General features: G+C 45.2%; 1 long non-coding RNA gene across 1 annotated transcript; it reads left to right on the top strand.

Annotated features, from left to right (window-relative positions):
• The first annotated feature begins 1115 nt into the window (after positions 1-1115).
• Positions 1116-15684, top strand: LOC311588093. Its single transcript, XR_014776086.1, has 3 exons — positions 1116-1180; positions 9015-9113; positions 15550-15684. It is a non-coding gene; the product is annotated as an uncharacterized lncRNA (long non-coding RNA).
• The last annotated feature ends 1713 nt before the right edge of the window (positions 15685-17397 follow it).

The following is a 17397-nucleotide window of genomic DNA, read 5'->3' as shown; positions in this document are numbered from 1 at the left end:
CCAAGGAGGCAGATGTAATGTCCACGACTCACCTGCCATGTGCTGATAGAAAAACAACCCTGTCGTGCATAGATTTTTAAGGCTACATACGTGACCTTTAACCTCAGAACCTTTCCAGAGTTTTCCACTGGGTATCAAACTTCTTTCAAATATTTCCAGCTGGGCATCTCCTTGAGCTGTAATTGCGGCTCAGTGTTTTAACATTGGTGACTATTGTTAGGGAATATTTTCCCTCCTTCATGGCAAGGACCACTTAGTAAAATCTCACTGCTATCCAGAGGCAGGGGTGGGGGGTGGGGTGGGGGTGGGGGTGCCGGAATTGTTAAACCTTAGCCATTTGCCTTCCAGATGAATCCTAGTGTCCTGAAAGGGGAATATTTTTGAGGCTACTCAAGTTTCTGTCCTCTTGTCGTGTTTCTGAAGTCCTTGAAGGATCCTGAAAAACAACTTTTCCATGTTGTAAAGTTCGGGTGTCTTGACCACAGAGTGGAAACTTAGACATCCAGACTTTAGGAACAGGTGCTAAAAAATATAAAAGGCCTACTAACTGAATATCAGGGCAAAGTACAAATCTTTTGATATTTTCAAAGATCATTTATTAGAAAAGAAATTTAGGGGGAATACCCAATAAATAACAACATGGGGGCATATCTAGGTGATAGGAAATCAGGCCTGAAACAATACATTTCCCACAAATAAAAGAGGTTCACAGAAAAAAAAAATATCTGTTGAGTTAATTCAGAGAAATAACTGGAGAATTTCATGGAGGAAAAGAAAAATGACCTACAGTTGTCAGTGGTGCTCCAGCAGGGTCTAGGAGTGCCTGGTTTCGTCACACTGTCTCTAGAGATAAATCAGAAGTGCTCTGGACTGTGTCACAAGGCAGAGCTCCCCAGAACTCACAGCGAAGCCGAGTGTTTCCACTGTTCCTTCCAAGGATGGTTCATTTGTTTTTCTGGCTTCTCAGATCATCAGACCAAAGGACCCCAACATTTGCAGCGCACATGGATGCTTGGAGATCCTTCATCGAAATTTCCACTGAAGTGAGCTAAAAATAACCCAACAAAAGGGAGGCAGTGGGCACTACCTTCGGAACTATTACCACCATTTCCGTCCTTTCACAGACAAGGACGCAGAGATACGGAGGGCTGAATGGTTTCTCTCCCAGGTCACAGAGTCTGTAAGTGATAAATCCTTTATGCCTTTAGTGCCCTGGCACAAAATCCAGTGCCAAGCTATAATGTCCGGCTTACTCTAAACATGGTTCTGTTTTGAGGATTTGATATACTAAGTTTCAAAACCTGTCATAGTCTAGGAATAAACTAGGATCATACTTATATTTCTGAAATCTTTGTCTGTCTGTCTGTCTTTCTCTCTCTCTCTTACACACACACACACACACACACACACACACACACACACACACACACACACGCAGAGTTGTCCTTTAGTATCACAGGGGTTAGTTTTAGCACCTCTGCCGATGGCAAGTCCATGGATTGTTAAGCATCTTTCATAAAATGGCACAGTGTTTGTAATAGCTTATGCCCATCATCCCACCATCTTCAGATAATCTATAATACTCAATGCCATGTAAATATCTATATATTGTATTTTTAAGAGAATAATAATAAGAAAAAAATCTGTACACATTAAGTACAGACATGCATGGGGTGTGTGTGTGTGTGTGTGTGTGTGTGTATGTGGGTGGGTGGATGGACATGTGCAGGTGGAGGTACCCAGGTCCTTGGAAGCTGCAGGACAACTCTGTAGCACATCCATCTACCTTTAACCAACACAAATCTTGACAAGGAGGCGAGCTTGGCTAGCCAGCGAGCCTCGGGGACACACTCTGCTTCCCCATCACTGGAACTGAGAGTATATGCCACCATATCTTGATTTTTTTTTTCTAGAAGGATTTTGTGACTCAAACTCGTGTCTTCATGCTCATAAGACAAGCATTCTAGTGGCACAGTTATGCCCCCCTGCCTCTCCCCACAGTTATCCCAAATGTTTTTTCTGTCCTCCCACCCCACTCGCCCCACGTCTGATCTCCCTCATTTCTCTCTGAGTTCCTTTTCCTATGTTGTTCCCTCTCTTCAATCACCTCAGCTGTCCATTCTATTTCCTCTTCTGAGTGAGATTTAAGCATCCTCCCTTGGGTCCTCCTTGTTACTTATCTTTTTGGGTCTGTGAATTGTATTATGCTTATCCTGTACTATATGTCTAAAATCCACTTATAAGTGAGTACATATCATATGTGTCTTTCTGGGGCTAGGTCAGCTCACTAAGGATGATCTTTTCTAGTTCCATCCATTTGCCTGCAAAATTTCCTGATTTCCTTGTTTTTAATAGCTGAGTAGTATTTAATTATGTAAATGTACCACAGTTTCTTGATCCATTCTTCAACTGAGGGACATCTAGGTTGCTTCCAGATTCTGGCTATTACAAATAATGCTCCTATGATAATAGTTGAGCAAACGTCCTTGTTGTGTGGTGGAGTACCTTTTGGGTATATTCCAAGGAGTGTAATAGCTGGGTCTTGAGGTAGCACTATTCCCAATTTTCTGAGAAAGCGCCAGATTGATTTCCAAAGTGGTTGTACAAGTTTGCATTCACACCAGCAATAAAGGAGTGTTCCCCTTTCTCCACATCCTCGCCAGCATGTGCTGTCACTTGAATTTTTGATCTTCACCATTCTGATGTGTAAGATAGAATCTCAGAGTCATTTTGATTTGCATTTTCCTGATGACAAAGGACATTGATCACTTCTTTACGTGTTTCTCAGCCATTTGATATTCTTCTGTTGAGAATTCACTGTTAATCTCTGTGCCCCATTTTTCAATTGGGTTATTTTGTTTGTTGGTGTTTAATTTTTTTGAGTTCTTTATGCATTTTGCATATTAGCCATTTGTTGGATGTAGGATTGGTGAAGATCTTTTCCCAGCCTGTAGACAGCCATTTTGTTCTACTGAGAATCCTTTGGCTTACAAAAGCTTTTCAGTTTCAAGGAGTACCATTTATCAGTTGTTGATCTTAGAGCCTGAACTGTTGGTGTTCTGGATCCATAAGCAATATTTTGGAGCCCTGGTCTTGGAGTGTCTGTCTTGCCTACCCCCAACCATCATCCTGTCTAACCCTGGCCTAGCCTGAAAGATGCTGCTAGAAAGTTGTGGAGAAGCCCTTGCCCCAGTATATCCAAACTCTACCTTCCATAGCATCCGGGGCTCTGGGTCCTGATGCTAAACCTTCGACTCCTTTCCAACTGAAACCATCCTCAGCCTCCATAGCATCCTGCTCCAAAGAGCTAAGGCTCTAGTGAGGTGCTTTAGAGGTAACCCACAAGGGGGTGTCTTTGTCAGGCTCCAAATCCCTACCCTTACATTAATATCAAAATGTCTTCATTAGTTATTTTAAATACTAGTTTTCCAAGGAAGCTCTTACTTCATTCAAAATAAGGTGTTTGCCTTACTCTGTTTCAGGTTTCTCTAGCAAAATGCCTAAGGCTAGATGTGTTTATAACTGAAAGATGTTTGTGTAGCTTATGTGTTTTGGAAACTGAAAGTCCAGAATGGGGAAGTTCCACCTATCTGCCCCCCATCCTCCATGAGGGTCTTTCTGGTGGCATCACAACACAGAGGGTGATTCAAGGAAGGAGCACATGTGAGAAAGCAAAAGGAATGAAAGGGAGCAGAGCCAGGCCCTGGTTTACTCTTCCATATCAATCCAATTTGTGGGTACCAATCCAGTCCCAAGAGATCTAACCCAGTGCTGTAAGCCTGGTGTTAATCCCTGCCAAGAGTACTGCCCCATGACCCAACTATCTCCCCAAGGACCTGCCCACCTCAGTTCTGTCATATTAGAGAATTAAGCTTCCTCATGGGTTGTACTGGGGACAAACCTCACTCAAAGCATAACAGAGTGTGGGCGAGGTCCTGCTCTTTAAAACCCTTACCACAGGGGCTGGTGGGACAAAGCTCTGTTCTCACCCACATCCCTCTGCTACCCACCTGGATTCCCACACTGCCTCCGCCATCGAATTTCTGCATCCACCCCACAGGCCCATAAACTGGTCCCTCCTCCTTTGTGCGCTAGCCTGCTCATTTTCAAGCATCTTGCTGTCAGTCAGCCTGGTCCTCCTTGCCATCTCCTCAGCAGCGGCACTCTGCCATCTAGATAGAACTTGTTTACTTCCTGACTCAGGAGCTGTTTCTCCTACCAGGGGACTGGGACCCTCTTGAAGGAAGATGTCATGCTTATTCTGTTTAAGGCCGTGCAGCAGAGCCGAGGAATGTTTTTAACTCCCATTGCATTTTCAGAGGAGGACCTTCACCCCCAAGCACCCCCAGTGCAGAAGTAACAGAAGGAGAAATGGCACACTTGGTGTGCATCTGCGGTTTTGATGACAGGGCACTCTCAGAGCCACATGCTGCCCCTGGGCCTTTGCTTCATAGAAATTGTCTCATAGAAGTTCTCGGGCTGCCCTGGGATCAACGAACCCCGGGTTTATTTGCTCCATATACACAGGAGGCAGTTGGGAAATATTAGGCGAAGGAGTCAACAAGTCTCTGCAAGCTTGAAAAGCACCAATTTAGGAAATAAAATTCACAGTATCTAAATCAGCATAAAGAGGAAGGCTGGGGAGATGGTTCAGTGAGTGAGTAAGGTACAAGCATGGAGACCTAAGTTCGATCCCAGGCACCCATATTAAAGGCTGGTGTGGTGATAGTGCTGGACAGGAACAGACCAATGGCTCACTGATGAGTCCCAGGTCCCAGGGAGAGGCCTTGTCTCAAAAGGCTTGGGGGAGGGGCGGCGCCAAAGGCCTAGGCTAACTGCTGCTCCCACATGCACCCCTGAAAACACACTCATAAAAAAGGAAGAAGAAAATTAGCTCAAGCTTAGCGATTTCCTCCTTCCTCAAGATCTGTTACCTACATAGCAAACAAAGCCTTGTATGCAAGAGTGTTGCATGCCAGCTTCACATGCAGAGCAGAGAGCTTGCCCAGGGGCAGTGGTTGTTGCAGGGAAACCAATTTTAGAATAAGTGGGTGAACCATTGAAGCTTTTCAAGACACAACTCAGGGGCCCTCAGTCCATCGTGGGATGAGTAACAAGACCTTCAGAACACCGGGAAGCCTGTAGTTATCACGGATTCACACTGTCCTGCAGGACACAGAATGGTAGTCACTTCAATTCCGTGAGATCAATTAGACGTAACCTACTGTTCAGGACGCCAAGCCCTGAGGAGAACGATCTTAGCCCTGCTGGTGTGGGTGAGTCATGTGCCTGCGCTTCCCCTGGCAAGGGGACTCTGTCCTTTTACTCCCCGGGCAGCCTTGTCTGCCAGGCTCAGAGTGAGAAGAGAACAAAGAAGTAGTGTGGGTGTTTCTGCTGCCTTGTATCAACAAGACCCAGTGCTTTAGTGGAGATACACAAGCAGGGGCTGGCTTGGAGCCTCGACAAGGGTCATGGACCTGGAGCAGCGATGGTGAAGGCGGTGGGAGGAGATCTGTGAGCAGGGCGTTGGGTCAGCCAGGCGTGGAAACAGGTGGTGGCGGAGGGCATAGCTGGAGTGTGGAAGGCTGTGCCCCTTTCTTACACTGGTTTATATGATCCTTTCAGATACACTCCAAGCTGGGATTCTCTTGTTATCTGCGTTCTACACGTGAAGTGAAATAAACCTCAGAGAAGTTAAAGAATCCACTTAAAACTATAGTTAGGGTCCTATTGTATTTAATTACGATGGTCTGAGACAAAGTTTTGATGTGCAGCCCTGGTTGCCCTGGTACTTGTTTATGCAACCCAAGCTGGCTTTGAGCTCACAGTGATCCCACTGCCTCAGCTGCCCAAGTGCCAAAATTGCCAAGGGTTAATCTTGGCTCACAATTTGCCCTGTAATCTAGGTCCGCATACTTGGTAACTGTTCATAACCAATGTTATGTCATCCCCAGCTTCTAAGTGACAAGACAAAGAGAAAAAGTTAGCCCGGAGACAGGAGCAGAGTGGGGGGTCTTCAGTTTTGCTTACTTTGGAGGAAGGGTCTAACGTAGCCCAGGCTGGCCTCAGACTTACAACATAGATAAGGTGATCAGAAAGGTCTGATCCTTCTGCCTTTATCTCCTGTGCACTAAGCCAACAGGCATATCCTACCATGTTGGGGTTTTGGGGGGGTGCTGAGACTGAGCACAGGGCTTTGAGTGTGCTAGGCAAACATTCCACCAAGTGACCTCTGTCCCTAGCACCTACAGGGACACTTTCTTACAGGATGACAACACAACAACGAGACAGCCCATCTCTGGCAGTTCCAAGGTGTATTCGAAAGGAGCAGTGAGACATCCCCTTGCTAACAGCTGCCCCGAGGTGTCCAATAAGGGAGAATGCCCAATGCTCTGGAGAAAATATGTTCCATTGTTTTTTTAATTTGAGCACACAATAAGAAGCCTAAGCTTGTGGTGAAGATGACGGGAAGAAACGGAAAGATCCAGGAAGAAACAGTCAAGAAGTGGTAACCACTGTACTGGTCTAATGAGTTCACTGAATGCCTACAATAGCTGATGGTTGGTTCTTTCTGTAGTGGCTTTTGACACCAGCAGGGCCGGGTTGGGTTCTTTAACAATAGGTAATTGCCTCCCTGAGCAGCAGTGGCTTTCTATTAAGGAAAACACATGATGAGGACTCAGGAGATGGCAAGCCATGTGCTCCAGACACACAGCGCAGTAGGACTGGTGCCTCTTTCACCTGCAGGCCTTTGCTGCTTAAAGCAAGGCCCCTCCGTTATGTTACCCATGCTGCCCAGGTAACAGGCGCACCTATGGAGCCAGAACCTGCATTTTTAACAGGAACCATGGGAGAGCTTTATGCGCATTAAGGCCCTGAGTATCTTAGGTCGTCTTGGCATCTTGGTGGAATCTATTCATCTGTCAGTACCAGCTCTCCCCTAGCTATGACCAGAGACTTACTCATGCCTTCCATCCATTTCTCTGGCTCTTGTATGTTACTGGCAGTCTCTCACTAGCTATGCACTTAGACCTCCTCTGTGGACTTATTGTCGGTCAGTGGTGTCACTTCAACAAGAGCTTCTAGAAGGCCCTGAGTGACTCAGTTTAGTTATAATTACTCAGTGAAAGTCTTTCCTGGCCAATAGTCTTTATATATATATATATTTGTACAGTGAGCTCCTGTTAAAACAGAAGTCTAACTGCTGTCTCCCCCCATAGGGTTGGATTTCACATTTAGTTGGGCCCAATTTGTAATTTTGAAGGGGTACGCTAAGCATTTCCAGTGTGGATAGAAAATGGGGTCTCAATGCAAACAGAAGTAGGGCTACTGTGGTGGGGAAGAGCAGTGGGAAGGGAGTAGGGGAAATGGAGCGGAGGGTTGGGGAGGATGATCAGCAAAATGTATGAAAACATCATAATGAAACCCTGTACTTTGTATATGCTAATTAGGAAAAAACACTTAAAAATGGAAGAGTAAAACTCGGGTCTGGATACATTTTGTGGTATCTGGGAGGCTGGGCTCCTGGTCTGGAGGGCTGCTGCTAGGGCTCTGCTTACTGTCCTGGTCTCTGGCTGCCAGGTACCATGGGAACCTCAATATTTCAGCAAGGAGTATCAGCTGTGTCTGGACCATATGTCACTACAGATGAAAGATAAGGTGAGCTGTGCTCCCTATCTGGTGACAGCAATGACAGGAGTGAAGTATTCTGTACAGACGGGCACCTCTACCACTGTGCAGGCCTGTCCTGGGACCCACTCTAATATTCTGGAAATGCAGGACAGATGTCATGTCCACAGGTCTGTGTGAGCGCTGGGATGATACAGGGATATGTCGACAGTCTCAAATCACACAGCGAGGCTGGGAGGTAAGGGACTCCCTTTAAATGGCAGGGAATAAGAGCCTTGGGGCTCTTTGTAACTTACTTGGGTCCCATAGTTAGGAAGGAGCTGAGTCAGGGATCAAGGCGCAGTTAGAACTGCCTGCTCTGCTCTGCTCACTGTGTGTCAGGTGGCATGGTTTATCCCAGCTACTCTGCTTCCTCATTTTTCTCACAAAGTTGTCCAAGGGTGAAGTGGCACGAGCCTCCCTCATGTCAGCCTCCTGTTTTTATTTTGCTGTCTACTGTGCTAGTAGCAGTGGTCCTAACACACATGTATTTTAATTAAAATTACACCAAGTAAAAAAGTCAGTTTCTCAGACTTGCTACTAAGTCACATCTCATGTGCTTAGCAGCTTCCTGTGGCTTCTGAGCCGGACAACGTGACTATCCACCTTCACAGAAAGTTCTGGTAGGTAACACTATCCTACAGCTTGCCTCCAAACTGGACAAGAAAGAATAAATTTCCACATGTTTAACTCTTGGTTGCTTATTGCTGAATCAAACACACACCATAAAAATTCATTTAAAATGAGCACATATCGATTTTACATTATAAAACTAACAGTTTTATATAAACATAATTGGACATCAAATGGATTAAAACAGACAAAAAGATATTATAAATAATCTAGTTTGGTTGTTTTTAAAAGGAGAAAAAAATATTGTGTCAAAAATAGAAAATTTCAAAACCCTGAGCATATAACAGATCGGGAAAATTATAAACATTTTGATTTATATGCCTGCTCAAAAGCAGAGTACGAGGAGGTACCGAAAGTTTACATAACCTTCACATTGAATTGACACAGACCGCACACCAGGTAGGCCCACACATTTCTATGACCTTGCTGTCTATGTGTTCTGCTAGAGGGAACGCTGGGGAGATGTGGTTAACCTTCATGGGAGACACTTTTATAAGGATAAGATATGGTCTGGTGCCCCTCAGTTATTCCTCATATTCTGCTGTTTGCATTTGGGAAGTATACAATACCACTGCATCTTAAATACACTAAGTTACATTGTACTGTCTTTGAACCTGCAGTGAAATTATGACACCATTGTGTATTTTTAAAGATTAAATATTTCTCATAGCTTTGCACTACAGCAAGCAAACCAAAGGCTTTTATTGTTGCAGGTCACATGCTCCGCCAGTTCCAACAAGGCTGTTTATTCTTCATCAACGTGTGTGGGATTCAAGGCAATCAGTTTCTTCCTTCTATGAAGGTGACACCAGGTAAATCTTGGCAAATGGCTGTCAACGTCTATGCTCATCTGTCTGAAAAATTCAGCTCGTAAAACCCACTCGACAGGTTGAGGGAATGCAGGACAAGCCAACCAAAGCACCACCATGGACACTTCCAGCAATGAGAAAACACTTACACTTTCTTTTTCCTTCAGTCAGGCATGAGATGCATTCAGTCTCCATGCAGGCAGCACAGATAAAGGACCTGCGTTATCTTTCTCCTCTGTGTGTGCGTGTGCGTGTGCGTGCGTGCGTGTGTGTGTGTGTGTGTGTGTGTGTGTGTGTGTGTGTGCATGCACATACTTACATGTATTTCTATGTGTGCATACTTACATATATGTGTGTGTCCATACTTATATGTATACATGTGCGCATGCATACTGACATGTGTATGTGTGTGTGCATACTTACATGTATATGTGTGTGTGCATACTTAAATGTGTATGTGTGTGCATACTTACATGTATATGTGTGGGCTTAATTTTTCTGAGCCATGGAGGTTTGACACACATGCTGCTCTTCGTTCCTTTTTAGTTTTAAATTCTACTCTAAGGCAGAGAGGAACCTAGAAAGACTCAACAAGTGTGTTCATGGTGAGTGGCTGGAGCTGTTGTGGAACATTTCTGTCACACTGCTAAGAAGGAGTAGTTTCAGGAGTGGGGCTCACAGAATTCCCCCCCCCATCTCATCTTTGCCTGAGCCACAAAAGGAAGAGAGCAAGGAAGGAAGCGAGCTGAGAGTCCAGTGTGAGAGAAGGTTCCACCCAGGCCCTGTCCTTAACTCTAACTCAGCATTTCAGAGTGGCCTGAGTCCCCGTGTCCATCAGCAGGGGTGCACAAACTTGGGCTGCCATCCCAGTCTACACAATCCTAAGTCTGACAAGCAGGAAATCCTACAGAGCAATCCCCGTTTAGCCAGAAGCCTCAACGCTGCTCAAAGGGGCTGACATTTGTGACCCCATAGCAACCATATGAACCATCTTGTCTGGATGTGTCCTTGCCTCTGCAGTTCAACCAGCTGCTTTGCAGAGCACCCGACTTCAAGCCAATTCCCTCAGGCATGGCTCCTTCCGGACTGGTGACATCCACAGTCTACACCTGCTACGGTTTGCTCTTGAAGGTCTCGGTCTCTTCTAATATAGAGATCTAGAATCCTCGGGCTACTTGTCAGGGTGTCTCCCACTCTTGTCAGCATTAACAAAACTGAGGGCCCCGAATGGTGAGCAAGCCAACCCAGAAGCCCCCAGAGAGACAATGGGGTGGGGGAAATCCTGAGACACTTGCAAGTCGAATTTTAATTTTGACGAGACCTGCCAGAAGCCTTGTGACATGTTTCTCACTCAACCCCAGGGCCCTTGCTGACCTGCAATGTTTGTTCTCCCCAGTGCTCTTCAGAGTCCCTGCTCTTCCCCAAGGCCTCTGCCATGTGACCTCGAGTTAGTCACCCCTCTTCAGAGAGCCTTGGGTCCGTCTTTCCTAGATGAGGCATCTGTTCTGGAAGGTTCCCCCAGAGGCCCTCCTTTTCTGAAGTTCCCATTACAGATGAAGCATTCCTTCCGTGCGTGCACATGTTCATGTGCACGCATGCACACATGTGTGCACTTGTGAAGGCTAGGGGTCAATACTGAGTGTCTTCTTTCATCATCCACGCTTTGTTTTCTGAGACAAGGTCTCACAATAAACCTGGAGCTTGCTGGTTCAGTTTGACTGGCCAGCAAACCTCAGGGGTCCTCCCGTCTCTGCTTCCTCCATGTTAACATTACAGGGACATGCTGCTGTGTGCCCGGGGAATCAAATGGCTGCCCTCATGCATGTATAGCAAGCATGTCATGGAGCAAGATGGCCCCCATCCCCTGAAGCAGTTTCTTCTTCAACCCCTACCCAGACCTTGTTTTTGTTGTGAGACATTATAGAAACACTCTTCTTTGGCGCTCTGTGCTTCTGCCGACAGTGTACCCAGATGTGTACCCAGGTGTTGTATAATGTTTTTGACTACTTTGAAAAACAAAAACATCATTTCTGCACGTTTGCACTTTGCAACTCCACTCAGATATCTGTCAGGCTTGCCCAGACAAGGTGGATCGATTTGTTGTTCAGAGGCAACAAGCAACTGCTGTGTAAATAAAGACATAGATTCACATTGGTCTTCCTGTTTTGCACTTGTGTTTCCCCAATAGCCACAGTTACTAAAGACCTTAGCTCTTGCCTTCTAACAGCTGTGTAGCATCTCTGTAATAGTAATGGTGTTAAGAGCAAGGAAGTATAGAAACACCTGCAAGGTGGAGACCGCTGCTTGCCAAGTCTTATTTATTCTTCATGGAACTCCAAGGGGGAAAAAAAACCCCAGTCAATATTGGTCCTATTTTACTAATGAGAAATCTCAAGAGCTAATACAAAATTCAATGTCTTATTCCACTTGTTGCCTGGCAGTTAGATTGTTTCCAGTCACTTGCTGTAACAAAGATGCAACTGAATCTCTTGGCCCAGGTGCAGATGGGATGGGAAGAGATGGGCAGAGCTAGGATATGGCATGTGCACACTGCCACACTTCCGCTGGCTGTCTTACGAACGGAGAGTGTGACAAAGAAGCCGCTGTGCTGTACAATTAATAGATGCTAATAAAAGTGGTTGGGTCGGGGCCATTAAGATAGCTCAGCTCGTAAAAGCTCTTGCTACTTAATTCTAACAACTTGAGCTTGATCCCTATAATCTTAATAAAGGTGAGAGGTGAGAACTGACTCCACGAAGCCGTCCCCTGACCCTCACGTGGAAGCCACGTCACTCTTGTGCCTCCCACAACTATACACACACATACGCATACGCGGCACACTAACAAATTGAAAATAAGAGTGAATGGGTAGTGAGAGGCCCTGTGGACTCTGAGAAGGAAGGAAAGGGAGGTGGGGTTGGCAGGATGTAAGAAAGAGACGGGTGGAGGCATCCTCCCAAATTGTAGACCATCTACTTCTCAGTGGCGCAAGGACATTTAAAGGGTAATCTCCCACTCTGCACCCCACACCTCCAGGGCAACTTCTGGCTTTCACCCTTTCTTTGTGGCCCCTTGGACCTTCCACCACCCCAGACCATCTGGGCCCCAGCTGCACCAGCTTTGTTAGGCTTAGGCAAGACGTCAAGCCCTCCAGTATTTACTTTATCCCAAGTACATTAAGGAAGGCAGACAGGCTCCATACGTATGCACCATTTACACAGACGTCAGGCACAGACGTGGGCTCATTTTTCATTCTTTAATCCGCAGGTATGAACTAAACCATAACCTGCCTTCCCCGACATGGCTGCATCAGTATTTTCTCAGGCTGGAACGTGGTCTCCCTGCTCTCACCCGCCGTTTAAATATAAACACGCTACACGGCATTTGTTTTATGTCAAAGGAGTGCAATGTGTTTTTCCTAAGACAGGACTCAATTCAAACATGGTGTAAAACTTTAATATTCCAGAGGTGTTCGCAGTGGGAGGGAATATGCTTGCTACTTTCCTCAGGGAGCAGGCTTATCACTTGAGACATATTTCTGGAGTCTGAGATGTTCCTAGTTTCTCAGATAATTGAGATCCTTACGTCCAAAGGTGTGCCATATAGTTAGGGTGTTTTAGTTAGGGTTTCTATTGCTGTGAAGAGGCACCATGACCACAGCAACTCTTATAAAAGAAAACATTCAATTGGGGCTGGCTTACAGTTCAGAGGTTTAGTCCATTTGCCATCATGGTGGGAAGCATGGCAGCATGCAGGCAGACATGGTGCTGGAGAGGGAGCTGAGAGTTCTACATCTGGATCTGCAGGCAGCAGGAAGAGAGACACTGGGCCTGGCTTGAGCATTGGAGGCTTCAGAGTTCACCCCACAGTGACACTCTTTCTCCAACAAAGCCACACCTACCCCAACAAGGCCACACCTCCTAATAGATTCCTTATGGGTCTATGGTGACTATTGTATTCAAACCATCACATAGGATAATACTGGATTCTCAGTAGTACATCTTAAAATAATGGTCAATTGGGCTATAGATTCTTATTTTCATTGGGAGGTGGTTATATGTTATTATTGGTATTAGACAGAGAGAAAACTAGGTTGGACTCAAGGACATCCCTATTTTCCTTTGTATTTCTTTCATAGGTAAGGAAATAGGAGCTGAAAAGAAAGGGGGATATAGAAATATTGAGAGAGACGATAGAACAAAATGTAGATTATTATTGAATCTACTCCTCAACTCAAGGCCTTAATTGTTACTCACAAATAATTCATTGGTTATTTTTAATTGATTGGTATAGAACTTTGTACATCGATGCAAATCATGGTCATGTCAAAAACTAGTCTAATTTTATCACAAGAATATATATCCTAGGTCTAACAGATAGAAATGATTCTATAGATGCATAAGGTAAAATAATTAAACAAAGTCTTCAAAAGCCTCAGAGACCTACAGACTATGGCATTTAAAGATGTTTTTATTATTCTAAAGATTCTTTGACAATAAGACAAGTTAACTCCTTGCAACGCCCAGCCTACCTCAAAGAAGATGATTGACATCAAAGAACCTCCTTATAGAGTTGGCTTCAAGTGTGGCAAACCAGCCACTGGGCAGTATGTCCTTGTTTATGCCACAGATAGAATTTTGCCTAAAAATAGGCACATTTAGTTGCAGGCAAAGTCGATGGCCAAACTCTGCCAAGACAGGGTAAGCAAGTCCTCAATAGCTCCCGCCTTGCAAATATGTCTGTCAGAGATATTGGGCCAGAAAGGCCAAAGATGATGCTCCAACATTATAGAGAGTGTTGTGTAACTGTTCAGGCAGCAAACTGTCTCAGTCATATTTTCATTTTGGAAGCTGCTAACTTGCACTTCTGGCTCACTCAGGTATTTAAGTTTTATCCTTTCTCAAGTCTCTGATGGGGTTGAAAACCAGATAGTTTAGTCTTACAATTAGGGGTTAAGATGTTTTTATATCAAGATAGATGTTTTAAGTTAATAGAGATGAGATGTGACAAATATTGATTTTCATTCAGAAATTTAGATCCAACAAGATAGGAAAGATGCTTTCTTCAAGTTTGACAAATACAAATAGTCAAATCCCTACGAATGTAACATTTATATAACTCCTTATTGTCTCATGGTTCTTCCTGCTGTAGGTAGTTTATTTTATTCATGTGTAATAATATAAATGTATATTTTAAAATGATAAAAAATAAATGAATGCAATTAAAAAAATAATAGTCAAACTCATAAGCAGAATGCAGAGAAGTCAGAGCACTCATAGCCCTGTGTAGAATGTGCCAATGAGGACCCAAGTTTGGATTCCCAGTACCCACATAAAACACTAATGGTGTCAGTGCATGTATGTAATCCAAATACTGGAGAGGCTGAGTCAGGCGGATCCCTGGTGCTTGCTGCCCAGCCTGCCCAGTAGAATCAACAAGCTCCAAGTTCAGTAAGATATCCTGTATCAAAATAATAAAGTGGAGGGGGATTGAAAATTGCCAGCATTGATTTCTTACCTATACGCACATGCTCCCTACCCATGCACAGGCAACTGTGCATGCGCGCGCGCACACACACACACACACACACACATGAACATATATACAAACATGCATGTGGTGGGCAGAAAACAATTTTGGGTGTCATTCTTCATGCCCCATCCACCTCTTTGTTGTTGAGTCAGTAGCCAGCAGGCAGAACAGAGAGCCCCGGGGATCTGGCTGTCTCTGCTTCCTCAGAGCTGGAATTACAAGCATATACTGCCATGCCAGACGTTTTAAATTTAATTAATTTATTTCTTCACTTTACATCCCGATTGTAGCCCCTCCCTCCTCTCTTCCCAGGCCCACATCTCCCTCCCCCTCCCCTTTCCCCTATTCCTCAGAGAAGGGGAGCTCCCCGCCCCCCTGAACCCACCCCAGCTCATCAAGTTGCATTAGGATTGAGCGCAGCATCTTCTTCCCCTTTGGCCTGGCAAGGCAGCCCTGCCTTAAAACATGCACCTAGTCAAACTCAGGTTTCTATGATTGTCTGCTAAGCACGTAATGGGCCGAGTTTTCTCCCCACTTTCCATTTCTGCTTTCCTCAGCTCTGTAGCCTTGGGCAACCCACTTTACCCCTTTGTCCCTTCTTTCTCTTTGCCTTCCTTCCTTAGTGCCACAGTTTGGATATTCCCTATCTTTCAGCCCCATGCATTAATGGCTCGAGCCCAGCCTGGTGCTATTGGGAGGTGGCCTAGTAAGAGAACCCGAGGCCTCCAGAGTTGTGCTCCTGAGGGGACTGTGGGGTGCCAGGCCCTTCACCTCTTCTCTTTTTAATCCCCAGCCATGTGTTTGACATGGTGCGTAGCCATAGACCCAAAGCAATGGCATCAACAGCCATATACAGAGACCTCAAAGTCTATAAAGCAAAAGCAACCGTTTCTCTTTATCGTTTCAGGACTCTGATGCAGTGTCTGAGACTAGCACACCCATGAAGCTAGCAGTGGTATATAGACCTGAGGCACGCAGGCTTCAAAGCATAACGCTATTAACTTCGCAGGAACCCGCTGCCAGCCTCTGATACCTTAACACATCAGTGGACCTTCATCATTTCTGCTGTGATACACAGGTGGGTATAGGAACTGGAGAAAAGAAAATGTTTGTGGGGTATGAGGAAGAGGAGGAGGAGGAGGAGGAGGAGGCCTTCTTAAAGCAGGACCTCCTGATAAAAGGCTGGTCACAAATTCCCTCATGGGAGTGTGAGCAGCTGCCGAGCGTCTGTGACGAGGACAGAATCTCTTGGAAGAGCAAAAATATATTAACAAAAATAAAGACAGGGCCAAAGACGCACTTAATTGACATTACAATTCCACATAGACTGGGCCCCCTACCGATCGGTAGGCTCAGGAGAAAATGCAGCTCCTGTAACCGCCCATGTGAACTGCTACCGGGGAAACACATTTACCTTGGAGACTTATGGAAGATTCCAGCTCAAGTAGCTGTGCTCTCCTAATTCTCCTCATTTCTTGGGCTGATTTTCTGGATGGTTCTCTCGTCTGTCTGCCTTGGATCACTCATGCGCTCCTTCCTCATATGAGTTCCTCCCTTCACAAGTCTGCTCAGCTTTCCCTTTAACAAGTCCCTCTTCCCACTGTTTCTTCAATGGTGTCTTCTCCGTGGTGTAAATGACATCCACATCTTTGCTGCACACCTGTCCTATGCACCCCGGGATTCCATCTGCTAAATGTCAGCAGCCCTACCTCCCAATTGTGGTTGAGCGGAAATGGCTACAGATGTTGCCAAATGTCCCCGTACACAGATTATTTCTATATATGAGACCTGTTTAAAAATTGTTTTTATTCACACCTATAACTACTATTATTTTTAAACTGCGCTCTATTTGTGTGTATGTGAGTGTGTGCACACGTGTGTCACAGTGTACGCATGGGGGTTAAAGGACAATTTGTGGGGACTGGTTCTGTCCTTCTACCATATGGGTCTCATGAATAGAGCAGGGATTGTCAATCTTGGTGGCAATTTCCTTTACCTGATGAGCTGTCTCTGCTCTTTGACACGTTGTTACTATTATAGCAGATGAAGAAAGGAGACTCACACGGACTGTGGAATGTTCTCAAGGTCTCAGGTGCAGGAAGCCTGGGAATCCAGCTTCTAACCCCAGCAGCCTGCCTGGAGACCCTAATCTACGCTCGCTGGGCTTCTGTCTTGAATACTGACTTCGGAGAGCCGCTGAACTCTGGGGATTCTGACTCCTGACACCTTGCGAATTTTAAGACTAATTAAACATGTTTCAAAGTATTTGCCTCTAAGTGTAAGCAGCCATGGCTCCGAAGAAAGGAATTCTTTCCGTGGCGGTTCTGGGGAAGAGAGGCGCTCAATGAAGTCAGTATGAGTGGAGCTTTTCTCCCGACTCCCAGCCATCTCTTCTTTATTAAGCATCTTTCTCCAGACTATCATGCCTAATGCATTGCCGTATTTCATTACAGAAACTAACTGAAAGGCTATAAGTAAGTACTTTTCAGTCAGAGGGTGCAGTTAATTTCAAGTTCAATCGTGATGGATGTTTCTGATTTAATGCTGATTTCTCTCAGAATGCTGACAAGCCTTGCGGAGCCTGGCTTGCTGCGTGATAGCCTAGGTAGGCCATTTCCAACAGCCATGCTGGGGGAATCTAGGGGAGGCATCTGTTTAGATTTCCCCCATTAGTGTTTTATCTGCTCAGGATAAATCACAGAAAACGCACAACAGGCTGATCATTTGCAGGGAGGATCTGCAAAATGAAGTCAAA

Source organism: Acomys minous (genome assembly GCF_964271855.1).
Source record: "Acomys minous genome assembly, chromosome: 17".
In the NCBI taxonomy this organism is placed as follows: Eukaryota; Metazoa; Chordata; class Mammalia; order Rodentia; family Muridae; genus Acomys; species Acomys minous.
This window is presented reverse-complemented; position numbering and strand designations above follow the sequence as displayed.